Source organism: Rissa tridactyla, chromosome 4, assembly GCF_028500815.1.
Source record: "Rissa tridactyla isolate bRisTri1 chromosome 4, bRisTri1.patW.cur.20221130, whole genome shotgun sequence".
In the NCBI taxonomy this organism is placed as follows: domain Eukaryota; kingdom Metazoa; phylum Chordata; class Aves; order Charadriiformes; family Laridae; genus Rissa; species Rissa tridactyla.
This window is the reverse complement of record NC_071469.1, coordinates 66,499,563-66,527,085: the sequence shown is the minus strand read 5'-3', so window position 1 is coordinate 66,527,085 and position 27,523 is coordinate 66,499,563. Positions and strand designations below refer to the sequence as shown.

The following is a 27,523-nucleotide window of genomic DNA, read 5'->3' as shown; positions in this document are numbered from 1 at the left end:
GAGGTGATTCTACTCTACTCCACTCTGGTGAGACTCCACCTGGAGTACTGTGTCCAGTTCTGGAGCCCTCAGTACAGGAAAAACATGGACCTGTTGGAGCAGGTCCAGAAGAGGGCCACAAAAATGATCAGAGGGATGGAATATCTCTCCTATGAGGACGGGCTGAGAGAGCTGGGGGTGTTCAGCCTGGAGAAGAGAAGGCTCCAGGGACACCTTATTGCAGCCTTTCAGTACTTAAAGGGGGCTTATAAGGAAGGTGGGGACAAACTTTTTAGCAGGGCTTGTTGTGATAGGACAAAGGGTAATGATTTTAAAATAAAACAGGGTAGATTATGCCCCATCCCCAAAAACATTCAAGGTCAGGTTGGACGGGGCTCTAAGCAACCTGATCTAGTTGAAGATGCCCCTGCTCATTGCAGGGGAGTTGGATTAGATGGCCTTTAAATGTCCCTTCCAACCCAAACCATTCTGTGATTCTGAGATAATTTGGAGAACTCATGGAGAGTGAGTTCTCTTGATGTGAGAAGAGCTCCCTGGTGCGCCCGTAGTGGGGCTGCTGGTGTTGTGAAGGAGGAACTGGGCATTTGCCCACATTTCCTGCATAGGTTTAGGGGATAAAACAGGTTTCTGGGCTCCAGTCTGAAACCCTCCTTGTGTCATATGAGCAACCACTGTGGCAAGGCGGACTGGCAAGGGGAGAGAGGCTGGGGGTCTGGAGGTCACGTTCTTCTTTTTAGTTCAGAATGCAATCCTTGGCGCATTACAGCCAGTGGGATTGGTTGGTTGGTATCTGCAGACAGGTCTGAAGCCCCACTGTAAGTCTCCTATGGGACTGGGAGCAACTCTACCAGGCTTTGAGTTTCCCCTCTGAGGAATAGGGCTACTGGAATTCACTGCAGAGAGTCCTGGATCTCCACCACCAAACTGCTTTTTATTTCAGGTCTGAGAGAGCCGTGTGGGCTTACCCCAGCTCTCCATGACGCATGTGTGCCCACTCTTGAAATGCTTAGCAGTTTTACCAGCTGTGGCTCATTTCCTGGAAAGAAGCAGCAAATGTGACTGAAAACTTAGAGCAGCCTCGGCAGCACTGTTGAATGGCAGGACCCATCTATTTTGGTCTAATAATGACTGTACTATCTAGCAGCCTACCATCATTGTGGTCCCACAATATTTCTAGCACAAGCAAGGAAAGATAAAGCATCCACTGGCAATGAATGTCGAGCCTGTAACAGCTTCCAGAGCAGCCCAGCAGGCATAAATATGACTTCCTAGTTTCCATACACCAACTGCTCAGCACAGCTGAACAAAAATCTCTTTTCTAGCCCATATGAGAGTTTTCAGCGCCCACGGAGCAATCCGTTTTGCACAAGCCCATGTCTGCTAGAAACTCAGCCTGCATTCTACCATGCCACCTCAGCCTGTAAGTCCTGTAAGTCTGATTTTAAGCAACATAGTAAAGCAAGATTGTTTAAACGTTTCATTCAAGAGCTCCACCACATCAGAGGGCAGCGAATGAATCACGTACATTCCTTTATCTGATGGTGTGTTTGTGTAAAAGGAGCGACATGCAGCGAGGAACTTGCTGTTGCAAGGAATTAGTGTTTACATAAATCTCCATCCCACAGATTTATTTTTTTTTCTGTGACATTGCCTGTATGTAAAATCCTCACCAGGAGCTATTTAAAAACCATCAGCATTCAAATAGTTTACAAACTGGAGCTGGGAAGAGGGAGGAAATGCATGATTGCAAAGGGATGCAGTGTTTAGGGAGCTGATCTTACGGCTCTGCAAGAGATTTTCTGTAAGTATTCTGGTTTTGTTTTTTAATGCAGAAAGGAGGGTGTATGTTAAATGTTCATGAAGGTACCCATACCTAAGGACATTAACAGCATATTATCTCTACTTATGGCAAGAATTAATCGATTTGTTATGCTTCAAGAAAATGCTGCTGGCCTTGAACTGTGCAAGGCGTCTGAAGCTCCCTGCTCCCAGGGTTATTCATTTCCTCTCCTGTACTGCAACCAGGGGCAGAAGCCATCTGCAAAACTGTGGCTGTAAAGGCTCTTGGTGAGCACCAGGGTCTGGCGTCTGACCACAAAGGGACTCATGCAAAGTGGCAATGGCAGGAATCCAGAGCCCCCAGTGTGGTTGCACTCCTGCATTGCAGGAAAGCCTCTCCGGGCAGCCCCTTGCCTCCCGGTTGATCACTAATCACCGCTTAACAACACAACAGCAGCGGGAAGCTTCCAGCCTTGAGGCATGCCTCCTTCATGGGTGAGGTCAACAGTGTGGCTACGACAGACGGTCTAGAAAATCCCCTTTGATGGAGCAACCTCTCCTCCCCACAGCTTGGGTGTTTTTGCAGCAGGGAGCCCCTGCTCCTGCACTACCGATGGAGGAAAATGCCAGTCCCATGCCCCTTTTCTTGTGGCGTCCCATGCACTTGCTCAGAGGGCAATCCTGCCACAAGGAGCAGTTCCCTTCCCAAGCCTTATGCTTTGGCTTGCATGTCACTAAGTCCTGGTGTGGAGCCTTTGTTTGCAGGATGCTGAATACATCTGGTGCTGTGTGCATGGGTTTCGATTATGGTGGTGATAGTTTATCATCAGCGGCTTAACCCTACCTTAGACTAGCATGTTTTACAGCCCCGGGTTGCTTTGTTCACTGGAGTTGCTGCAGGGAATAACACCTTGTGCACGCAGACATCATTAAAGGCAAGCTTGTGTGTGCAGCAATATGCAATAGCTGGGTTGCACTAATAGGTTGTGTGTATTATCAACATTACAGTGGCGCTCAAGGCTCTGGCTGGCATTGGCATGCTTGGTGCCACACAGGTACTTGGGAAAGAAATTTTGATGTGATCAAAGCAGTAGGTAGTTTGTAATGGGGTTCTGTGAGGGGTTTGTGGCATGGGTCTCTGTGAGCTGATCACTGCCCTACAGAGGTTTGGCTTGAGGTTTTTCTGTGCCAGGGAGGAGGTTACTCAAATGCCAACAAGTGCTTGAGTTGTCAGCAGGACGGAGTCTCTCTCTGCTCCCATTGCAGGGGTCGTGACTCTCCTCGGTGTGCTGGGAAGGAGGGAGAAAGCAGAGATGCGAAGGGGACTTGCTCTGCTGGGAAGAGATCTTTTTTGTGGTGGGGCAGTGTGGTGACTTGTTGGGCAGAAGAGCTCAGTCAGTGCATCTCAGTCTTCACCCCTTTGACGCTGGGCAGCAGGTTCAAAAGGAAATCAAGTAGGAGGAGGCAGCAGGGAGCCTTCCAAGCAGTGGCGCAAAGGAAGCAGGGACAAGAGCAGGAGCAGTGAGGAGAAAAGAAGGAAGTAGCAAAACCGAAAAAGATAAGCTAAGTTATTCCTGTGGCTGGTCTTGGGGCCCTTGTTTGTGTGAGGTTCCAACCAGAGACATGCCTCAGCAGATGCTTTGCACTGCGCTCGTGAGCCTCCCTGCTGGCTGCAGCCATCTCAGCAATATCTCCTGCAAACTGAAGAGAAGAAAATCTATTTCATCCAAAGCAACAGGTGATTCATCTCTCAACCACGCTCCTTGTGTGTCTCCCAGACATCCCACCAGGAGTCTGGGTGCTGCAAGACCAGGGGTCAGCCCAGCCTCCTCCAAAGCCAAATCAACCCTTGGGTCACTGCATCCAGCTGGGAACTGGAGAAGTGTTGCAACAGCCTGAGAGCAATTAGGGGTGAGGACACAAAGGAATGTGCTCAACTCTGGATTGCTCTGTGCTAGGGCAGGGGAGGCATTTATAAAAAAACCACAGCTTGGGTGAGAGCTCCTTGCTTGAAACAGGAGGGGAAGGAAGCCTTGGAATATCAAAGAATATAACAGATTTTCTATTTGCTTTGCAAAACAAAAAACAACCTTCTCCCACAGTGTTTCCACAGCTACGCCGATATAAACATACAAATTCCAAGGTTACTTCTGATGGATTTCTTTAGTGCTCGGAACAGGCTCTTTCCGGAGTCGAAGCATTACTAGGGAAGACTCGTTCCAGTAGGAGTGCCCCTAACAGTGCTTTTTATTGAGGCAAGGCCTTTATTTTTCGATGAGCTGTACTGAGGTGGAAAACACAGATTTCAGGGACTAATCTGCTTGTTCAAACTGCGGTGGGGAAAGCAGATATTCAGGGTGATTTTAAGGGCTGGAGCAGCTTGAGTCATAAATAACCCATGTAGAACTGAGTCTACTTTTTCCCTGAAAGTATGCTCTTGCAGATGTGACACAGTGATCAGCATTTCTGCACAAGCATTTCCAGATAAAATGAAATGATGGTTTCCTGCTCTTTCAACAGGTTGAATCAGGAATTCAGTCTGGTGGCTTAACGCTTGGTCAATACTTCCCCAGAAACCGATGATACTCAAAGAGAGAAATTACAATGTGGGAAATATCTCCTGGAATTGCAGTCCAAAGGCGGCAGCTAGGATTTCTTGGAAATATCTTTACAGTTGCCATGGCATTTATTGTGCCTCTAAAAGGTCTTACAGGTGATGCTCTTTGGCATTAGAAGTACTAAGTACAAAGGGAAGCAGGTTAATTGGATTTCTCTGAGATTGGTTAATTGGATTTCACGAGAGGACCCAGGCTGATAAGGAGTTGTAGTATTTCCACAAAGAGGTTGCCAGCTGAGCACCTTCGACTCACTTATACCATAGATGCCCTTGTGCACTGCTGCCTGAGCACTGAGTTCCCATTTTGCTGTTGGCAGAGAAGAAGAAAATGCTGCAGAAGTGTCCATTTTTCTCTGCATGTCTCCATGAAAACTAACTCAGAGGGGGCTGGTGGACACTCCCAAGGACAACTGCACAGGAGACCTGAGGCTGAGCATGAGCAGGCAGGTATGCCATACTCTGTGTGTCAAGGGTTGGCTGTAGGGACAGATTCATACCTTTATGTGATTGCCATTGTAACGAGCTGGTCAGTGCTGCTGGACTTGGTGCTACTTGAAAGACAACAATTCAGGTCAATGCCACTGAGATTAATGCTGTCTGCTCTGTGTTACCATGTCCTGGACCATCAGACCTCGCTGCTCAAGCTGTGCTGCTCCAGTCCTTGACCTTGCATAGAAGCATGCCCTGGGCTCCACACTGTGCCCATGGATCTTCTGAGCCACTTCCAGCATGGCGTTTGCATGGGGTCTCTTGGGATCATGGGTGGTTTGGAGTGGAACTGGCTTTGGGGTGTCTTGTTCTGCTGCCTGGTTTTGGGATGATGCTTCTCCTGAGCGCCTTGAGGCTGTGTGGCTTTCAGGTGTGAGCTGCCTTGGCACGGTGGCCTTGCTATCAACAGGGACTGGTGATACTGGGGAAGCAAGCAGTGCAGAGACATCATTGCTGCAAGAGCTATTTTGGGATCTGGGAAAAACTGTACTACTTTTATCCCATGCCTCTCTTATCTGGGTGGTCATGGAGCAGTTCCGGGAGTCCAGACTTTGCTGATCAGGGAATGCTGCAGGTCCAGGCTATGAGGCAGCAAAGATGCTGCCCTTGGTCTTAGGATCAGTCCTGAAAGTCTGAAGTCTGCTCCTGGCTGGAGAAGAGGCTGCTTTGCTTTGGGTGAGTTGGTTGCAGTCTTTCCTGCAGCCTCCTCCTCTGTCAGACACTGGCCTGCTCAGGGAGCACCACTGTGAGCGAAGGGGTTGGAGGATTAGACCAATGCTTGGAAGTTTCCCATCCTGCCCACCCACTGCAGTCCATCAGTTTAATTTTGTCAGGCAGTGATTGCCTCCCTCCAGGACTGATCATATCATGCAACCATGTGTCAACCAGGCAGATTAGGATTTATTACCATGCTGGTCTCTCCAAGAGGCTGTATTTTACAGGCCTGAGTCAGGGGAAGGGAGGAGAAATTTCTCTTCTCCTTAGTTGTGAGCCCACCCACAAGAGGCCACAGCAATGCAGGCGTAGAGGAACTGGATCCCATGCTGAAGGCACCTTCTTAGATGGGTCCCCATCACCAGAGCTGGCATGGGAATCTGAGGAAAGGAAATTTATGCCTGAGGTGCCTGCACTGTCATGAACCTCTGGGCCACATCTGCACCCTCGCCCAGCATCAAACCCTGCTCCTGAAAGGAATAGTTGTGCAGTCCTTGTGAGCACCTATTGGGGTTGCACCTATTGTGGGATTTTTGGCCTGGTTATCAACTTCTGAGAAGCAGAAGAGCTGTGGTTAACGGTACAAGAAATAGGGAACTCCCATTACTGTTTGCACCGTGCTACGTCCCCCCTGTTGCTCTGGGATGCAGCAGATGAAGTAACGTGTGCCTGGATAACCCTGGGTATAAAAGAGACCCGTGTGGGTGAATCAGCATGTGGAGTGAAGGAAGCAGTAAATAATCACTATGCAAAAATGTGTTTGGTTGCTTTTTTTTTTTCCTTTAAATGCCAATGTTTTTCTTTAGAAGACCAATAATCATGTCCATGCTTGGGATTTTCCATCCTGCTGAGAGCTATCAGTTTTGATTAGCACATTAACTGCCTGCTGAAATTAAAATTATCAGCAATTAAAAGATGACCTGAATGATGAGATAAGATGCAAACCTTTTAAGCAAAAGCATCTTTGTGAATTAAATGAGATGGAGAAAGGTCTTGTTTTTCTCCCAGGAGCATGTGCAGGACTCTGCTCATATTCCATGCTTCTTCCCTGTGCTGTCACTTGTCTCCCTGTGGTGACCCTCATGTCTCTTGGCTGCCACTGGACTCCTGATGAACACTTTCACAGCCATTAATTGAATATTGACATGTGACAAATACTTCATGGTGGAGCCGTCCTGCCTTGACCCTTCATCTGTCTTAAAGGAGAGAAGTGCGAGATATGAAATATCTCATTACCAGAGTGAAGGTAATCATTCACATTGGCTGAGAGGACCCTTGAAAGCAGCCTGCCAGGTTCCCATGTGAGGGGCAGGTCCTGAACAGCTGCCGGCGACACGAGAGGCCCTTTTGTGGCTTCTCTGGAGGTAAGAATGTTAAGAAGGGGCAGTTACAGAATCACAGAATGGTTTGGGCTGGAAGGGACCTTAAAGATCATCTAGTTGCAACCCCCCTGCCCTGGGCAGGGACACCTCCCACTAGACCAGGCTGCTCAAAGTCTCATCCAGCCTTGCCTTGAACACTTCCAGGGATAGGGCATTGACAACTTCCCTGGGCAATCTGTTCCAGTGCCTCACCATCCTTACCATAAAGATTTTCTTCCTGATATCCAACCTAAATCTACCCTCTTTCAGTTTGAGGCCGTTACCCTGTGTCCTATCATAACACTCACTGATAAAGAGTCTGTCCCCATCCTTCCTGTTGGCCCCCTTCAGGTACTGGAAGGCTGCTATAAGGTCTCCCTGGAGCCTTCTCTTTTCCAGGCTGAACAGACCCAGCTCTCTCAGCCTGTCTTCGTAGGAGAGGTGCTCCAGCCCTTTGATCACCTTCGTGGCCCTCTGCTGGACCCCTTCCAACAGATCCATGTCCTTCTTGTGCTGAGGGTTCCAGAGCTGGACACAGTACTCCAGGTGGGGTCTCACGAGAGCAGAGTAGAGGGGCAGAATCACCCCTCTGGAGCTGCTGGCCACGCTTCTTTTGATGCAGCCCAGGATGTGGTTGGTGTTCTGGGCCACAAGTGTGCATTGCCTGCTCATGTTGAGCTTCTCGTCCACCAACACCCCCAAGTCCTTCTCAGGGCTGTCCTCAAGCCATTCTCTGCCCAGTCTGTATTTGTGCCTGGGATTGCCCCAACTCACATGTAGGGCCTCGCACTTGGCCTGGTTGAACTTCATGAGGTTCACACAGGCCCAACTCTCAAGCCTGTCCAGGTCCCTCTGGATGGCACCCCTTCCCTCCAGTGTGTCGACCGTGCCACACAGCTTGGTGGCGTCGGCAAATTTGCTGAGTGTGCACTCAATCCCACTGTCCATGTCACTGACAAAGATGTTAAACAGCACTGGTCCCAGTACTGACCCCTGTGGAATGCCACTCGTCACCGGTTTCAATGTGGACAATGAGCCATTGACTGCAACTCTTTGAGTGTGGCCATCCAGCCAGTTCCTTATCCACTGAGTGGTCCATCCATCAAATCCATGCTTTTCCAATTTAGAGACCAGGATGTAGTGTGTGACAGTCTCAAATGCTTTGCATAACTCCAGGTAGATGGTGTCGGTTGCTCTCCCCTTATCTACCAATGCTGTGGCAATATCATAGAAGGCCACCAAATTTGTCAGGCATGATTTGTCTTTGGTGAAGCCATGTTGGCTATCACCAATCACCTCCTTATTTTCCATGTGCCTTAGCAGAGTTTCCAGGAGGATCTGCTCCATGATCTTGCCAGCCACAGAGGTGAGTCTGACCGGTCTGTAGTTCCCTGGGTCATCCTTTTTTCCCTTTTTCAATATGGGGGTTATGTTTCCCCTTTTCCAATCAGCAGGAACTTCACCAGTCTGCCACGACTTTTCAAATATAATGGAAAGCGTCTTGGCAACTTCATCTGCCAGCTCCCTCAGGACCCGTGGATGGATTTCATCTGGTGCCATGGACTATGCACCTTCAGGTTCCTCAGATGGTCCCGAACCCGATCTTCTCCTACAGTGGGTGGTTCTTCATTCTCATAGACCCTGCCTTTGCATCCTGCAACTTGGATGGTGTGGTTGGAGCCCTTGCCAGAGAAGACTGAGGCAAAAAAGTCATTCAGCACCTCGGCCTTCTCCATATCCTGAGTGACCAGGTCTCCTGTCTCCTTCCTGAGAGGGCCCACGTCTTCCCTAGTCTTGCCTTTACCCCTGACGTACTTATAGAAGTTTTTCTTGTTATCCTTGATGCCCCTAGCCAGATTTAATTCTATCTGGGCTTTAGCTTGCCTAATCTGGTTCCTGGTCGCTCGGACAATCTCTCTGCATTCCACCCAGTCAACCCGTCCTTGCTTCCACCCTCTGTAGGCCTCCTTTTTGCTTTTGAGCTTGTCCAGGAGCTCTTTGTTAATCCACGCAGGCCTCCTGGCATTTTTGCCTGACTTCTTCATTCTTGGGATGCACTGCTCCTGAGCTTGGAGGAGGTGATCCTTGAATACTAACCAGCTCTCTTGGGCCCCTCTTCCCTCCAGTACTTTTTCCCATGTTACCCTGCCACGCAGGTCCCTCAAGAGGCCAAAGTCTGTTCTATTGAAGTTCAGGGTAGTGAGCTTGCTGCATGCTCTCCACGCTGCCCAAAGGATCTTGAATTCCACCATTTCACGATCACTGCAGCTGAGGCTACCCTTGAGCTTGACACTTGCCACCAGTCCTGGTTGGTAAGGAGAAGGTCCAGCATAGTTCCTCTCCTCGTTGGCTTCTCTACCATTTGAAGAAGAAAGTTGTCATCGACAACTTCCAAGAACTTCCTGGATTTTTTGTGCCCTGCTGTGTTGTCCTTCCAACAGATATTGGGGTGGTCGAAGTCCCCCATGATGACCAGGGTCTGTGAACGCGATTCTGCTCCTATCTGTCTATGGAGGGCCTCATCTGCTCTGTCATCCTGGCCAGGTGGCCTGTAGCAGACCCCTACTGTAATGTCCCCTGCCCCTTCATTCCCTTTAATCTTGACCCATAAGCTCTCCGTTGTGTCTTCATCCATCCCCAGGTGGAGCTCCATGGACTCCAGCTGTTCATTGACATTATGTCCAATTGTTCCAGTCCGCGTTGACCAGATTGGGCCTGTGGGTGATGTTGCTGAGCTGTCAGTGAGGACCAGGTCATGTCACTGCTTGCTTTTTGCTGACCTCAGTTTTAACTTGTTCAATTCCCATGGCCGCAAGCAAGATGAGAGAGTTTTGTGGGCATGGCGTGTGCCAGAGCTGCACTGCCTCTGCCCAGCCCCAGTGAGTCTGTTCTGCTTCTTCATGATTGCCACTGTTCAATTTCTGTAGCTCTGGGTTTCCAGTTTGAATATCTTCAGCCCAAACCTGCAGCTGCGTGGCATCTTTCTGCCTCTGCTGGTCAGGAGAGGCTCTGGTACTGGAAAATGTCTCTTCTTGCAGTACTTACGGGCCTCAATATCGGCACCTTTGAACTTTCTGTTGCATTAGCCGAGAGGATTGAATTTCTAACTTCCAACTCAAAAACATCTTTCCCCCTTTATTAGAGCTCTTCCCTGAAGCATTTGCAGCTTTTCAACTGTCTTTTTGAAGTGACAACCCCAGGCGTGGATATGTTTTTTCCAGCAGCAAACAGTGAACGGGCTGTTCTCCCTCTTGGCACCCCGCACATATCCATGTCCCAGGACCCTGTTTGCTCTCTGGAACAGGAGTTTGGGAGACACCATAAGTCACCAGCCAGGCCCAAGTGTAGTGGTTCAGTAGAAATTAAACACTAATTGTATTAGGTCTTGCTGGGATGGAGTTAAGTCAACCCGCCACAACTATTTAATTTTGATGGGTCTGGGCCTAGGCATTTTTCTGGTGATAATGTTCAAAGAAACAGTCCTCCAATCTAGATATTACCTCTGCTCCTCAGCCATTGATCCTGACTTTGAATTGAGACACATTAAAATAAAAACCTCCTATTGACTTCAGTGGGAGAAGAGCCCAGCTGGCACATTTGTGTCCGACAAAGCCATGGTAGCTTTTGTGATGCTGTGTTACAGCAGTGACCCTGAAGTGTCTCTCTTGGCCTATAGGCAATGATATAGACTGAGTCGAGTCTGAAACTTGATTAATGAGAACATGCACTACAGGAAAATGGCTTCAGCATTTGAAAGGAGACAGACAGCCTCAGGCATTTTGTGGCTTTTGACAGCTAGGAGCCACGAATGTCTGTTGTCTTTTTTGCTTTTTTTTTTTTTTTAAAAAAAAAACCCAACTCTGTAGAATGAGCAAATCGGGGGGGGGGCGGCGCGGGGGAAGGAAAGAAAACATTAATCCTGTCTGGGGTGATGGCTGGGGTGAGAAAAAGCAAGTCTATCAGCGAGATTGTCTTGGTGGCTAAAAGGCAGCTTCTTGGGTTTTGATGTTGGTGGATGCATTCTCTGTGTTCCTTCTTTCTTTCTTTAGATAGCTGGTCAAATTCTTCTTTTTGGGGGGGTCTTCATTCAGGAAAGACATTTGACCTATGCTGCAGATGGAAGATTTGCAGCCAAATTTCACTGTGAGCACACCACATCGACTGGGGTGCTCACAGTGAGCAGAACACTCTCTGATAAGCCTAGAGAGGTCAGTGGGAGTGAGTTTCCCCTTTGAATCTAGAGGAACTATGCTGTGGGGGGACAAAGGAGGAATTTGGGAGTACTGACCTAGATTCACTGTGTGGGATGGGAAGGACAACTTCCGACTTCCATCTGAAAGGAGGAGGTCTATGGTATTTGCCCCTTAGCATCGCTGCTGCTGGTTGCCCTCACAGACAGACAAATGCTGCTGTGCTGGTTGCACCAGGTTGCTGGTCTTTGCAGGAATGCAAGAAAAATAATTTACAGAATGGAAATCTAGTTCTGGAGAATGTGACGCAAAGTGCATGGTGAATGTACTGTGCAGGTTGGAGCTGGCCAACAGACCGTGTGTTTGGCATGTCTGCTTTAAAGTTAATCATGTGTTTGAGTGATATCCTGATTGGGGATGCTTTTTGGGACATAAAATGCAATTTCAGGGAAGACTTCCTTAATCCAACAAATAAATCCCTTGCAGACGTATAAGCGTTTTCTGTTGTTTTTCATGGAGTTCTTTATAGCTTTCAGATGGGACACTCCCAGCTTCCTCCAGAAACGTCACTTGCAGTGAGTTCAGCTTTTGGTCAGCACTGAAAATCCACCAAGAATATCAAGATGTTCAGGGCCCCAGATACAAAAGCCAAGAAGGACTAGCGATACTTAGTAGTGATTACATTTGTTTCCTTTTCATAGGAAAGGATTTATTTCTGTGTTAAAAGGAATGCATTTCTTACAGAGCAGGCAGCATGATGGATGACCATATCAATAATATAGGATTTCTTCTCTAAGATGTGGGAATGGGCTAGAGTCTCTCCTCCTCCTCCTCTTCCCTTCCTAAAGGGGAAATAGAGGCTAATTTATAAAGATAGGCTGCAGTGCGTGGTGGCTGGCTGACCACATGAATGATCGCTCTGTGCATGCATGTTATATTATTAGGTCTCAATAATGGGTCCCCAAGGTCCCTTATGTCCCAGCCTGGGGACAGATCCTTCCACTGCTGTGATTTGCTGTGCCTTCTGCAGCCTGCAGTTCTGCTGCCAGCCGGACACACCTCCTGAATGTCTTTTTAGTGCCTATCATTGACTTTCAAGACCAGATGCCTGCTTTCTCCAAGGTCTGTGGGGTGTGTGTGTGGGTCTGAGGGAAGTGATCCCTTGATCTAGACAACACTTGTGGCAGTGAAGCCTTTGCTGACTGCTCAGGCATGGTGCAAGAAAAGTGAGGACAGGGGCTTTGCACAGTGAGCAGGAGGCAGAGGAGAGCTGGCAGGGCTGGGTGTGGGAGGCTGAGACCATAGTTTTCTTCCTCTGATCTGCCTTGCTTGTAGATAGGTATTTCCAGCACGCGAGAGTGGTCTGCACATAGGATACGTCAGCTCTATGCTGGTTCCCCCAGGAGTGGGTTCAAAGTAAAGGCAGTGCTTTATCAGAAAGCTGATTGAGGAACTGAGTCTGAAGCCTGGTTGCAGAGAAACCTGTTTTCTCCATCCTATTTGATTTAAATTCGGCTTGCCTGGAAAACTCAGATCTGTGCATCCGTGTGCCAACTATGTCCGCTTCCCTGTGGCACCACCCAGCTTGCTGCAAATTATCGAGACTATGCTCGTGGCTGCACTTTCTTGTTATCCTTTGGTTGCTCATATTTAATATTTGTAATAAACTGTGTCATGTTTCCTGCAGTTGTAGCTGTGTCTTTCACTTCCAAAAGTCAATGTTTTTTAAGGCACTTTTTTTTTCTCATTCTGTGAGGGAGATTTTGCTGCCTATGTATCATTATGATGGCTTGCAGTCCTCTGGCAAGCTGAAGAAAGGAGATAAGAATGAAAGAAATGCTACATTTCATGACCCAGTGGCTTATGCTCTGTGTGCTTCACTGTGGACATTTAACAATCACGAGACGAGGTCTTCTATGCTCCTTAAAATATCCACATCTTTACTGTTAATGAATCAGAACCATTTTTTCATCATTGGGTCATGCGACTTCGGAGTCAGAGGGGATAACAGTGGGTATATTGTATGTATGGATGAAAAGAGAGAGCCCTGACGCTAGAGCAGACACTTAGTACAGAGAGATATAATAAGGAGATGGGTAACTAGCCTCATGTGGATTATTTCTGTGTTACATTTGGTTTCTTTTCTGAATGCCCCTGAAATGAGAGGTGACATGTGCAGGTCAGTAGGGTGCCGAGACCAGGGATGGGAACTGGATCTGTTCTCAGCGTTGCTGCTGCCTTGCTGGGTGATTTTAGGTACATCTTTCCCTCTTTGTTTCCATCCTAGCTTTTGTCTCTTGCCCAGCCATACCAAAAGTGCTTTGGGGCAGGGATCATCTGTCCCTCTGTGGTTACTCAGTGCCTGGGATCATGGGGTTTTGGTCTCCTCTCCGTTATTTCTGTAATAGAATCATTATGAGAGTCCTGATTCATGCAAGCACATGAATCAGAGGGGTGGATGGGGTTAAGACTCGTGCATCTGCCTAAAGAGAAACAGGATGGAACTCACAGGTGTCCTTCCTTACAGATGTGAGGCTGCCTCTCCGCCCCAAGCCAGGTTCGCTGCTTACTGGTGAAGAATGGGCCAGTTGGGTTAGATTTACTAGCTTCTCCATGTGGTGAGGATCTACCCCTCTGAAAGGATCTGGCAGACATCAGCTTGCTATTTGCATCAGAGATGCTGTGTCAGTACTCAGTACCATAAAGCAAACCCAGAAATGCAGCAGAGGGAAGGAGCCCACTAGCTTCATTGCTCCTGGGTGGAGGTGACGCTTGCAGGGCTTCTGCCCCAACCACAGCATGGCCCTTCTGTCTGGCCAGGGAGATACCACAAGGAATGGAAATACAGTAATAAAAATATGAAATTCAGACAAATGCCATTCTTGGAGGAGCAAGTGGTGGACCCTACTGGTTCAGACAAGGTGTTGCTGCCTTGCTTTGTATCCCATCCCACAGCCTAAAGGGCTTCTGATATGCAATTCCCTGTGTGGCTTTCTGTGCTTTCAGGAGCTTGCTAGGTCCCTTAAGAAAAGCAAAGCATTTTTGCTCAAGGTCATGCTTTCAGTGCGACAGCAGGAGAAGCTGTGTAAATGAAAGGTTTGCATAAAAAATGGGAAAGGTAGAGCCAGCCTGGAAAGGACTTTTTATTTTTTTTTTTTTTTTCCTGGGCAGCTCACTTGCATTTCACAAAGGACACTTGTCTATGTGTGTGATGATGAATATGTCAGGGCCAAATCCACACAACATCTGGGGCCAGCTCTTTATGTGAGTGATAGGTAAGAGGCTCTGAAGTATGCTGATGGTATTATGGAGCTGCGTGTGAATTTTCATTATGCCCTCCATGGATTTCATGCTATCAGTGTGCGTGGCTGAGATGCACACGCAGCCTCCCAGCATACTGATGAGCCATTGGCATTAGTATTCAGCACCAAAAGCTGGAGCTGTTAGATGAGGAATAATGGTGTGAAGGGGAGAATTGATAAATGATTAGGCTGTATTATAATATTGGCAGTGCTGACCCAGCTCCCTTGCAAAGGAGATTTACCAAGTACCAATTTAGAGCCTTAGCACCATAAATAAGTGACTGTGGAGGACAAGTGTGTTTTGGGTGCTGGGTTTGTCACTGGGGAATTTGCAGAAAGGGAAACGCATGATTGACAAAGGGCTAGAAAAATCAAGTCACAGGCTCCTCTGTCCATTAGCAGGCCATGCAAGCACCCATCCCTACTCGGCACAATACTTGGCGCAAAGGTAACTTAAAATTAGGCTCAGGTTTAGGTGCTGGGCCCTAATTACATGACCACGTGTAGCACTTTGGGCTAAGAGTGCAGGGGGACTGCTGGCAGCTCGATGCATTCCAGATGTTTCAACTGAAGGTGAAATTGCCCCTTTGCCCTCTGAATTTGGGTTAAATTGCTGGGGTCAGGGATGCCCAAGGTGTTGATATAGGGGCAGGTGCAGCATACAGAGTGAATGTTACTGTGCAGGAGTGCCCTGCAGCTGTGGGAGCCACAAACAGAATTCATGAGTAAATTAATTTAAACAGGTGAACGACTTTGCTCTGGTTTGTTGTGTTTAACCTTTGCTGCAGTCGATGGTTTATCTAGACCTGTGGATAAACAAAAGAAAAGCCCAGAGGCTAAACCAATGTGATGTTCTTTGTCTAGATTTCAAACAGAGCTGATTTATAGTGGGCACAAAAATATGTGAGTGGTTATGCTTTTTAAAGATAAATTAAAGACAATGTTTGCAATGAATGGAGCACATGACTTAGTCAACTTTTTCTGAGCGCTTTTTATGAGAACGATAGTGAGGAACAGCCTCTGGTTTTATCACTAGCTGAAAATGGTTGCGAACGTTTCCTTGACACCAGAGGCAAATGTGAAGCATCATGAATTAATATTTGCAAGGTGGCATTTTGAGGTCTCTGAGCTCAGCAGACCTGTAATAAAACAAGGAGCAGTGATCATTACTTTTGTTTGCAAAGCTCAGGGTAGGTAGTGGCTGGGGAGCAATCTCTAAAATTATCTAGTTGGAGTAGATGTAATTGGGGAGCAGGCGGAGGGTTTCCAATAGAGTGGATTCACTCCCTGTTGGTGAAGGAGGAGATGGAGAGAGACACACCAGTGATATCTATCACATGCAGCAGACGTTTTTGACAGTGATCTGCACTGCGGTAATTTTCTCTTGGCCAGACGATTATTACTTGTCAGCGCCAGCTGTTACCTGGAGGACCCCAGTTATTAATTACTTGAGGGCGTTCTCCCCAGCATCGATTATTTTAGTAGCTCCCTGACAAATCATTCGTGTCAACTGTCTGAACCTTAGAGACTAACTTCCGGTGGGTGTCATTGAGCCAACACCAAGTCATCTACCACAGCTTCCCAAGAGGCAGGAGGTTCCCGTGGGTTACCTTCCCCCTTGTGAGGGTCCTGGAAGGAGCTCTCACACCCCTGCCCACTGCAGGATGCTTGTGGCTCCCTTGTCTGGCTAACGCTTTCGGAGCCACCACACGAGTGCCAGGTGGGTGGAGGAGAGCGTGACTGTCCCACCACCCCAAACAGATGGCATGGCAGAGCTGAGCCCTGACCTCCGACAGCAAACACCAGGCCCCATTGTTTTCAGGACCCCAAGAAAATAGATGGTTGACACACAGGCAGCTGCAGAAGATGTTCTCCAGACTGTGGTTGTGCAATGGATTAAAAAAGAAAGAAAGAAAGAAAAAAAAGGACTAGTTATTCATTTGTGTTTAATGATGAGCAGTTCCTGCAGGGAGCACTGAGCCAGCGAGGAGATGCTCTGGAAGCAGTAGATGCACATTGCAGCAAGGTCTCTTTGTTTGCCTTATTTTTAACCCAGAGTCCGCAGAAGCTCAGCACCTCCCTGTCTGGCACTGCCTGCTACTAATCTGTGTTCTCAGGCATAAAGGCAGAAGAAAGGACCAATGCCACCATGTGAACCCATTCCCACCTCATCCTTGCAGAGGATGCAAGCAAGAAGCTGTTGATCTGCAAGAAGCATGAAACATATGATTTTTTTGAACAATGCCACTGCCTACAGCCCTTGTGAAACTTCAGCTGAAGCAATTGGAGAAGACACCAAGCTCATGCTGCGCATAGCCACTTGGTACCCACTTTCTCTTAGGCTGTCAGGGTGGCAAACACCAGATCTTCAAACTATTTAAACTACCCTGCCTTGTTGCAGCTGAAGTGGGTTTCGTGATAATGGCACAAACTTCTCTGCCCACATGATAGATGCAGAATAAGCCAGTGCCTGGGAGCGGGTCTGAGGAGCGGGCACATGAAGATGGCAAGTCTAGATAGGAGGATTTCCAGTTTGCTTCAGATATCACAGTCAGCTTGTGTTCGTTTGGCTCCTTCTCAGTATAATACAGCTCTTCAGAGCAGAAAGAAAAGATCCAACAGAGTAAAAATCTATGAAATAGGGGAAAAAGAGCAAAAACACAGCCTAGGGAGCCTGTCTAAAACCCAAAACAAACAAAAGGCAGAGAGGAAATGGGAAGCAGTGGACGGTATGTTATACAGTGTACAAGCCAACAAACAATATCTGCAGGTCATCCATTCCTCTGACCCTCAGAGAGGACATAGCTCCTTGGGTTAAATTACAGCAGTGCCTCTCCCACCAGCCTCTATTATTTTGTCTCCAAACGCCCAGCAACAACAGTGACAAAAATAGTTTGCAAAGTCTGACAAAAATCTTGATTTCCCAAAGTTTTGCCAAGCCTTGTTTTGAGTACAAAGTCTTACTCCTCAACTCAGCGCTGACCTTCCGGCTGCTCTGTCCCTCCCTGCTCCGATGGAGAGGTAGAAATGTTTGGTATTAACAAGCACGCCCCAGCCCTTCAAAGCCGTCTTCCTAGCTGTGCACCTCGATTATTATTTTTATTCCTTTTCCTGAACGTGTTGCCTTTAAAGTGAGATTTTCTTTGGTTTGTAATATTTTACACGGTATTTCCTTTGGGGCTGAAGGACTGTGGAAAGGGAGGAGCAGCGGAGTGCTGGAAGCAGCTTCTGAAAGGACGTCGTCAGCCTTTTTGGGCAGCCACGCAGCAGGGAGGGCTTGCTCTCGGCATGCAGCGAGTGGGTCGGGCTCTCACCTTGGCACAGGCATGTGGCATGGGGCAGATTCAGCTCCTGTGGTCATTTTTCATTTTGCAGATGACAGACTAAACTGTCCACAGTGAGGCAATTATCTTAATCAAGATAATTCCGGCTTTGCTGGGGTGATTGAAAAATGCTCACAGAAAACTAGAATGTTTAGCGGTGACCAATTTTTGCAGTTCGTTTCTGGGAGTATTTATTTACTTGCTGAGCATCGGGATGGGAATTGCAAAGCAGAAAGCTCTGAGATGCAGTGGGTAAATCAGGGGAATAAACAAATATCCTCCCTGCTTTGAATTGCAGCTGATTATCCAGCTTGTTGCTATGCTTGCTCCCCCTGCAGCTTTTTTCTTATTTTCTTTTTCCTTTTTTTCTTCTTTTTTTTTTTCTTGGAATTTTGCTGACAGAGGAAACTACTGTCAGGGCCACCTTGGATTTCATACAGCCGCACTGGCTCGTGCAACAGTAATACGGATGGAGAGGACACTTTGGCTGCTGCACTGAGCAGGTCGGCCGCGTTTGTCTGGCAGCACTGGAGATCTAATGAGACACTCCATAATCCCGTACCTAAAAAAAGGCAGATGGCCTGCCTCAGAGCGTGCGGTGTTTGATGCTAACAAGGCCAGGTATTAGGAGCTGTTGTGCAGCGTGAGGCACCTCTGCGGTGATTGCCTAGTTTGCTGCCTTCTCTGCAATTTTTGGCTTATTTCTGCCAAGGACACCACTATCCATCCTGCAGAGGGTGAGGAACTTCACTGAAAGCTTCATATCAGCTTTCCCTATGACTTGTTTGAATTTAGCCCAATTCCTCCTCCTTAGAAGGGCACAAGGTAGAGAGAGGAATATCTCCTGCACTCATGTGGGAGTAGACATGAAGAACAAGAGACAGGTCTAGCCTGCTCCCAGCCAAGCCTGAAGGTCCTCAGATGTGTACAGAGAAGGGAAGATGTGACTGAAAAGGGAGTGATGAACACACAGCCCTGAGATCTTCATTGGCAGCTGCCAGGCTTGTTCTTTCTTTCCCGTTCTTGGTATTACAGCACTGTTCAAAGTCCAGACCTGGGAGACGGATGGTGTGTCCTGCGTTAGTCAAGCAAATTAGACCAACGGCTCTGCCCCAAAGAGCCTAGAACTTGCCTTGGATAGGGGAGCTGTGCGCAGGCTTGTGTGCAAGACCTTTTAGACGTGCGACACCAAAGAGGGAAGAAGCTTCTTCGAAAGTGTGCAGGCAGCTCCATGACTAGTGAACCTAAATTCTGCTGAACAGCCTGGTATCCCTTACTGTAACAGCCTGCAAATCACTATTGGTATTTTTAGGTCCCTGGTGAATCTAACAACCTGGCTAGGGGTGCTTAAGTTACTACTGAAAATGGGAATTAGATTATTTAGTGCACCAACAAGATTCATTTTATCTAATCTACTCAGCTAAGAGCCAGCGTTTCGCTGAAGCAACTTGTCAGAGCTGACTGTGTGGCTGGTGGAGAGGGACACATGGCTAGAGGGTGATTTTTCTCTTCCCAGGATGGGTGTCCAGGTTAGGATAGACACATTACCTGCTAGAGAGGCTTGTCTCTGCCCTTTGATTACAAAGGAGCCTTGAAGACTTCAGTCATCTCTAAGTTAGGTGTCAAATGTAAGGCATGCAGCTTGTAGGTGCATAAAATTAGATAAAATGAACCTTCCACATAGACACTGCTGCAAGTTTTACCCTGTGTTTTTAAATAGTTTTGTACAAATAACACTGGGGAATGACACAAGCCAGGTCTGCAAGGCATTAGCGCTCTCTGGCATGCTGTACATTTCACACTGAATGCTGTTAGCAGCAGAGAAAAGGCTAAGCCAGACCTTCAGATCTAAGACACTTGAGTTTTGGAAAAATCTGGATCTGGATGAGGATCTGAAATTTTCTTCTGGCCTCTATCTTTACAAGGAGCCAAACCACTCTGTCCAGTGTTGCTGAGCCTTTCAACAGTTCCCTAACTATTTCAGATGAGTCGTTCTGATCTCTTGCTGCTCTGTGAATATGCAACACACAGCAGTTGTGCAGGTCTTTCCCAGACCTTAGCTTCTGTAGGCTGTGTTGAGCCACCTTGGATTAAACAGACAACTGTGTGGCCTCGGGTATAGACCTGGATTACGTTTACAGAACGAATGTGGTGCAAAATGTCCATACAAAGATATAAGCCAGCAGAACGGCTCCAGCAATGTTAGCATCTATTTTGGGAGATGCTGCGTGTAGGCCACCTGGTCAGATGCTGATACATTGCTATAGCTTCAGCAGTTACCACCCTTCAGCTGAACGATGGTAAATGCCTGTTTCACCTGTCTCACATACAAGTAGAACACCTATATTTAAGCTGCTGTCATGAATTCATTTTACTTTGCAGGCAGGGAGCACTAAGAGTGTGTCATCACTACCAGTGCTCGGCCACAGGGCAGTATCTTCTGAGGTGGCTCCTGCTGAGACAGCAGAGCTCACCCTAACTCTGCCCTTGGAGGATTCAAGTGCTGCCCACTTTATCCCCAACAGTTTGTATGTACCATGAGCCCTGGGAACAATGCATGGAAGTTTTCACGTGGAAATCCACACACCAGATATGACAAATGGCATCTCTCATGCAGGTTTTTCTCCTGGTGTCTCCACTCTTTCCATGGACCGAGTTTTCCAAAACCCTGAAAATCTTTCTCTCCCCTTTTTCCCTGGTGTTACTTTCAGCTTTTTAGTTTGCTTTGCTGCTGTGAGGGGTCTTGCCTCCCACACACCGTGAGATATTCTTCACAAGCCCTGAGCGTTGCTTGTGGCTGAGCATGTGGGAAGACAATGTTGCAGAAGTGCAGGTATTTTTGCATTTTGTAGTGGTATTAGCAAATCCTGGATGTAGAATCTCATATTTTTACCAAGTACTTCAGGCTGACAGGAGGTGGGAAAGGCCTGGAGGGAAGGAAAAAAACGTGTGTGCCTCGTTGTGAAACGTCTGCAAGGAACTTGGGGGGAATAGATGGGGAAGGCGAGTGGCTGTGATGCAGCTGGAGTCTGCCCAGGTGAGGAGACAGGACAGGTTTGCTGATTTATTGGGGTCTGAGCGCAAGGTTTGCAACACTGGTACTGTGCCATAGGCAAGAAACCTCACAGCCCTGGGCTCCTACACTGGCAGATGTGCCAGATAGCACCTACACACACAAATCCACGCTCATACACACACACACCCCCACCCACACACACACACACCCCCCTCTTCGGCAAGGCCGTGCTGCTCATTTGAGCTCTAGTGTAGGACCACAGAGGATTTCCCTTTTTAGAGTCATGGGGTAAAGGACTTTGTGGAATAACATGACTGTCCCGACAAGCAGAGGAGATAGCATAAGAATGAATTTGCCATCTGTCCCTGGAATTATGAAACACAACCACAACTGTGTCTGTAACTTTAGACAGTTCAAATACACCGAGGAAATTACAATGTGTTTTCACATGCTTTAAATCTAGGATTGGTCCTGTGTTCCTCTGTGTATAATCAGGGTTGAATCCTTCTCCTTGCTGTTTTCCTTTAATTTAATATTCCTTGCAATAGGACTGTTCCTCTTAATGTGGCTAATGTAAAACACGCTCATTTGCTGACTGTGGCAGGAGCCTCTGGCTCAGGCTACCCTGCACGTCGCCGTGGAGTCTGATTCTGCGGAGGGTAATGACTCTGGGAAGTTTGACACTGAAATGACATATTGGGAGTAGTTACTGGGCAGGGTAAGGAAGAGTAATTATTTTGTTGTAAATGATTAGATCTGGGCTGGCTCAAAATGCAGAATAACGCTTGCTATTAAACTGGATGCTCGAGGATTCTAATTTTTAGGAAACAAAAGTAGCTCCCTTCCTAGATGGCTACATTTGCAGACCATATTTGTGTTCTCTTTGAATTAAGTCAAAGCAATTCTGCCCTGTGCTGAAAGCCTGGGCCAGTGACTCGCAAACACAGACTCGAAAGCCCAAACAGGGTTTGTAGGATGTACAAGGGAGCACAATAGGACTCCGCTGGCAGGAGCGGGGCTCCCCCCTGGAAGCGGACTGCAAGCTGGAGACCAGGTCCCCAGGGCAGAGGTTGGCCCTGGGAAGAGTGAGCAGCGTTTCCAGACAGGATGGAATGAACTCATCCGTCATTGTCATTTTTTAATTGTTTTCCATGTTGTACTGCTCATGTTTTAATAGGGCATGATCTGAAACATGCTTCTTTGCTGTGGGTGGCATGCGTCCCTGGTCCCCGACTGTCTCTGTGCAGGCTGATGTGGCGGATGGTCTGGGGACAGGCTGCCTTGTAAGGACATGTCAGAAATGTCACTAGTGCTGAGCTGGAGAAATGTCCCTTGTTCTTGATGGTCAATGAATTGCTATGAAGGGACACGTCCCCTTAGGCTGTGGTTTCACAACTATATTAACGTTCTCTTAAAGACTGTCTTCCCAGCTTCTCACTTCTGCCTTTTTTGTCATGCTAGTGGACTGTGGAAATCATCCAGGTGAAAAAACCACTCTTCTTGTCTTTTTTTCCTCCCAAATGAGGCCTTTCCCCCAAACCACATCCATTCCCTGAGCAGACCTGCATGACCAGATGCGCTGCAGTGGGCAGAGCTGGTAGGCAGGGGATAGGGGAATTCAGCTGAAGCAGCCCTGCCACCACATATGAGACCACAGATTCAATGCCCTTTTTTCCTTTCTATTTATAGCAGAGCTGGGTGATTCTCATCCATCCCTGTAAACAGCTCGTAGGTCTCCAGGGCTCAGATTTGCAGACAGGTTGTGTCCGGTGGAGCTGTACACAGCCACAGTCTGAATGGCGAGAGGCTGCACAGCTATGTGGACCCCTGCAGTATCAGTCCAGCGGATGCGATTGCAGTTCTGCAGCATCCCATGAAAACAAAGGTGAGCTTAAGAGTCACTCAAGACTTCCGGTAAACATGGACCTTTTTATTCCCCTTTGTTTTTAGACCTCTGAGGTAGATTTGGTTCAGGTTTTCTGATTTTCTTTCCAACAATGTGCTTCTCTTAACAACTCAGGTAACTCCAGGATTCAGAGATTTAAGATATGTACTGAATCCCTTTCCCTGCAAAAACTGGGTCTGACAAGGCAAGACAGTGACTGGCAATGACACAAGCAGAAATTCCCAGCCTCAGAGATGCTGCCGAGGCTGATTCATTTTGCAGCCAGGGCAGGAGACGGTAAGAGCGCATTTGCCCAGCGGGTCCCCATTACAGTTTATTAGAGTGGCTGCCATCATCCAAAACACACGCAGGGATTCCCAGGGTCTAATCATAATGCTCCGTAATCCCCTCAGCTCTGCAGGCAGCACGACGTGTCCCACCGCCAGGATGGGACATGCAGCGAGCGTGTTAGTGTTGTGCCCCGGCCCCGGCTGGCAGCTGACTTCAAAGAGCCCATGAAACTTCTCCAGGTCAGCAAGGAGCCAATGTGCTGCTATCCCAGCACGCTTTTATTAGGGGAATTGATACCCTGTTAATTATATCCTCGTCTTGCCAGCCTGTCTTTGTTCTTGCACCCTTCCCCTCCCGCCTGCCAGGCATTTCTGATTGGTGAGGAGACTCGGTCCTTTGCTTCTTGCTCATGAAATCTTCCTTCCCCTCCTTGTTAACTGCCTACCAGCTTGTCTCTTTACTCCTGAGCTCCTTGTCCCTTTCCTGTCTGTCTGTCTCCGGTGACCCCAGCGGTCTCCTCTCCTCTCTGGGAGCCATCTGCGGGTGTCAGAGTGGTGCTGCCTCCGGGTACCTTGCCCTGCACGCAGACCCGCTGCGCAGCGTGCGGTCACTCTCTCCTGCTTAATCCTACTTTGCTCCTACTCCTGAAGGTTGTGATTGAAAAGAGTTTTGCCAGAGAAGCCTTTATTTGGCTCAGATTGAATAACTGTGGGGTGGTGATGGGGAGGAGGGAAGTTTTGGAGCACATAAGCCTTTCCCTAGGTCTGAAGCAGAAGCACTAATCTCTGAGCTGTGTAGAAGGTTGGAGAGGCTGCTGGATTTCATTTCACATGATGGGAAAAGATTGGGGCTCCTGGAGTATACAGACGCGGTGTTCCACCTCTGTAGCTGGGAATAGCAGAGGGAGTGTCCCCATGTCACTTTTCTCCAGCAGTATTTATAAGCCTGAAAGAATCCAGCACCCTCCGAGCAAGCAGAAGAAATACCGGCACAGATACACAGGTACCAACACACTCCCAGGGGAAAATCCTCCTGACCTGAAATGTTTGAGGCTTGTTGTAGAGCCCTGGAAGCTGTGCTGCTGGCTTTGGTGGGTTGCTGGATGATGCTTCAGCCCCGGGGGTCTAAATGTCCCCAAAATCTGCCCTTATCTGGTGCAGCAGGAGTAAATAGAAAGTGAGCTGCTATCTCGCTGATCCCTGCTGGGACTACTCCCCTTGGTTTCTGCTTTGATATTCTCGTGCTGGAACAGCCCTGGCTTCTCTGTCCCTGCTTTTTGCACAACCTGGCTGGGACTTAAGCCCCGTGTTTCCCAGAAAGGGTTGGGGAATCTTATCAATCTGCTATTATTATTTTCTTTTTCCTTCTCATTTGAATTCCACTTGTCTGCTGACTGAAAACATAAGAGGCTCAAATCAGTCAGGCCCCGGCATATTCAAACTGGCACAAGTTTGTTTGTTTTGGGGCTAAAGCCAGAGTGAGAAAGCCAGGGCTCTGAGATGCTATTGGGATCACCTGGGAAAATACACATGCCTTTCATCTTGCCTCCGTCCCCCGTGGTCAGGAGGGCTCTCTGCCCCCAGCTGGGCTCCCAGACCCCTTCTCCTTTTTATCTGCGGCGGGTCCCTTGCTGTGCCTTGGGACAGGCACTTAGCAGTGGCCATATGACACGGAGTGAAAGTCCCGGGTGAACAGATGTTTCTCTTTCAAGGAGTGTAGGAGCTTGGGGGGGGTGGGTGGGGAGTGTCGGACAAGGTATCAAAAACCTTTCAGGCTTTTAAAAATCAGTGCTGGAATTTGTTTCTCTTGATCATGACAGTGAGCTGCTGGGAACACCTAACCCGTGGCAATGCTCCAAAAGAGGGACCTGAACACACTAATCCAGGATTTTAAGTTTTTAATTATTCTTGTTTTCCTGCAGAAATGACATGTCCACAGACAGGGAGGTACTGGGCAGAACTCCTCAAGCAATTCTTTTTCTGAGCCCATAAAATCAGTGATTCTCTCCCCCTTATACGAACTGAGGGCTGAACTCCCCACAGTGGAAAGAGCTCCACCGTTCCTGCACATCAGCCCCAGCGTTACCACTGTTTGTTTTCCTCTCACACCTCCGGATCCCTTGCTAGAAGACCGTGGGAACAATTATGTGCATGAAGCTTAGGGGATCCTATCAGCCATTTCTCTGCTTAATGCTCTTTTCTCTATACAAGGAGAGCTGCGTCGGTCACTCACAGTTTAAGGACTGTTGTTTACCCCGCAGGAGACAGCAGTACGGCCAGTGCTTCCCACCTGGCCATGAAGCACGCTGATGGGTGCTGAGGTCTGGGCTGGCTTTAGAAACGCGGAGCTGTGGGTTAACCCAGCAGGTCTGGATGGGGAAGGTGCAGGATTTGGCCATGGTGTTTAGCAGTTGCCTGCTGGTCTGGATGGGGAAGGTGCAGGATTTGGCCATGGTGTTTAGCAGTTGCCTGTTGAGCAGGACGGCTTTTGGCTGGAGACCTGTTTGGTTTCAAAACACTTGTCTGAGGAAGAGGGCTAAGAGGACAGAGGTACTGAAAGAAGTGGCCTCGGAGATGCATTTGGAGTCATCTGCATCTTGTTGAAAACTGTTTTACAATAATTTAGCCTACATGGGTTAGTGCCTTGGTGGAGGCGTTCAGACCTCTTGCAGGGACATGTAGAGACCTGGTGGAAGCAGTCCCTTGTCCTGTGCTATAGGATAGGGCCTGGCTCGGGTGCTGTGACACTGCCAGACTTTTTTGACTTCTGCAGACAGAAGCCAAACTCCGCTAATTAGAAAATGAAGAACAGCAAAGCTCTTTTATGGACATAGGTGGTTGTAAGAGCAGTAGCCTCCCCCAGAGAGGGGTTGGGGTGCCTGTGGGCTCACCCTCCCAGCAGCTCCCTCCCTTTCCCTGCTGTGATACTGCATCTCCCATCCCAGCCGCTTTAGGTTGGAAGCGTCGGATGGGCTCCTGCTCGGAGCATGCTGCCTCTTCATTCAGGTGAAGCTGCAGAGGAAATCTGGCAATATTGAATTTCCTCACTCTGCTCAGGGATGCTTTTCCCTTCCCCACTGCATTTAGCCCAAATTGGTGCCTGAAGTGCTTGTTTTGGGAGAGCATGGGGCATAAAGCACACAAGCAACTGTCTGCAGATGCAGGGAAGGTCATAAAAACAGGGATTACACCCTTTCCATGCAGCAGCCTGCTTCCTCCCTCCATGGGCTGCAAAGACCTCTGAGGAGGCTGCAAAGACACATGTGTATTCCTGGGAAGGTGAAGGCATGTTAAACGAATACCACAGCTTAAAAGCAAGGCTGGCTCTTGCTGGTGGAGCGGGATTAGGAAGCAGCAACCATGTCATGTGCTCCTGCAGGACTGGCTGAGTGGGGCTGAGGTGAGCTGGCAGGAGCAGGGCGTTTGCTTGCACATGAAGCTCTGCAGCTGATCCCTTTATTTTGCCTTCTTTGGGTTTTCAGGCTTTGGTTCCCAAATTTATAGGTACAGAGCAAGCCGAGGTACAGGCAGAATGATTTCAAGGAAAAAGACCGAGCAAGTGGATTAAATTTTGGCACTGTTTAATTGGTCTGTAGTGCAACAAACACTGTCTTTTAAGGAACATTTGCTTTCAGATGCAACAGTAAAAAACTAGCTTAGGGGGTGAAGATCAATTTGGAGATGATCTGAGATAATCATCCCAGCACTATCATCACAGCCCTTGTAGCAGAGGTGAAATGCCTCCCAAGGACTCCCAGGGCATGGTAAGGCTGTTGTCTTCAGGAAGCGTGAGGAACTGGGCACTGATAGGGGGATTTGACTCAAACCACCAAATAAATGCATGAACAAATCTGACAGGGACTTTCACTTGGGGAGCTGAAACCCCATGCTTGCAACATAACATAGTGCCTCCCAGTTGGGGAAATGGCCTGTGGGGAGAAAATAGCCCAGGGTTTCTGCTCACACGCAACCTTTGGTGGTGGATTATTTTTCTTGCAGGAGAGATCATAGAATGTGTTCGGTTGGAAGGGACCTTTAAAGGTCATCTAGTCCAACCCCCCTGCAGTCAGCAGGGACATCTTTAACTAGATTAGATTGCTCAGAGCCTCATCAAGACTGGCCTTGAATGTCTCCAGGGATGGGGCCTCCACCACTTCTCTGGGCAACCTGTTCCAGTGTCTCACCACCCTCATTGTAAAGAACTTCTTCCTAATGTCTCATCTAAACCCGCCCTGCTCTAGTTTAAAGCCATTGCCCCTCATCCGATTGCTACATGCCCTTGCAAACAGGTCCATGTCCTTCTTGTGCTGAGGGTTCCAGAGCTGGACACAGTACTCCAGGTGGGATCTCACGAGAGCAGAGTAGAGGGGCAGAATCACCCCTCTGGAGCTGCTGGCCACGCTTCTTTTGATGCAGCCCAGGATGCCATTGGCCTTCTGGGCTGCAAGTGCACATTGTTGTCTCATGTCCAGCTTTTCATCCACGAGTACACCCAAGTCCTTTTCCGCAGGGCTGCTCTCTATCACATCATCCCCCAGCCTGTATTGATAATGAGGA

The 27,523-nt window shown here is 48.2% G+C and overlaps 1 long non-coding RNA gene across 6 annotated transcripts in view; it reads left to right on the top strand.

The window, feature by feature from the left end:
• Window positions 1-27,523, top strand: part of LOC128909681 (uncharacterized) — a 104,756-nt gene that overhangs the window by 13,796 nt on the left and 63,437 nt on the right. For 3 of the 6 annotated variants that reach the window (XR_008466456.1, XR_008466459.1, XR_008466455.1), the window contains exon 2: window positions 4,714-4,843. The exons of the other annotated variants lie outside the window; for them this stretch is intronic. This is a non-coding gene — a long non-coding RNA (uncharacterized LOC128909681). The remainder of the gene's footprint in view (window positions 1-4,713; window positions 4,844-27,523) is intronic. 6 annotated transcript variants of the gene reach the window in all.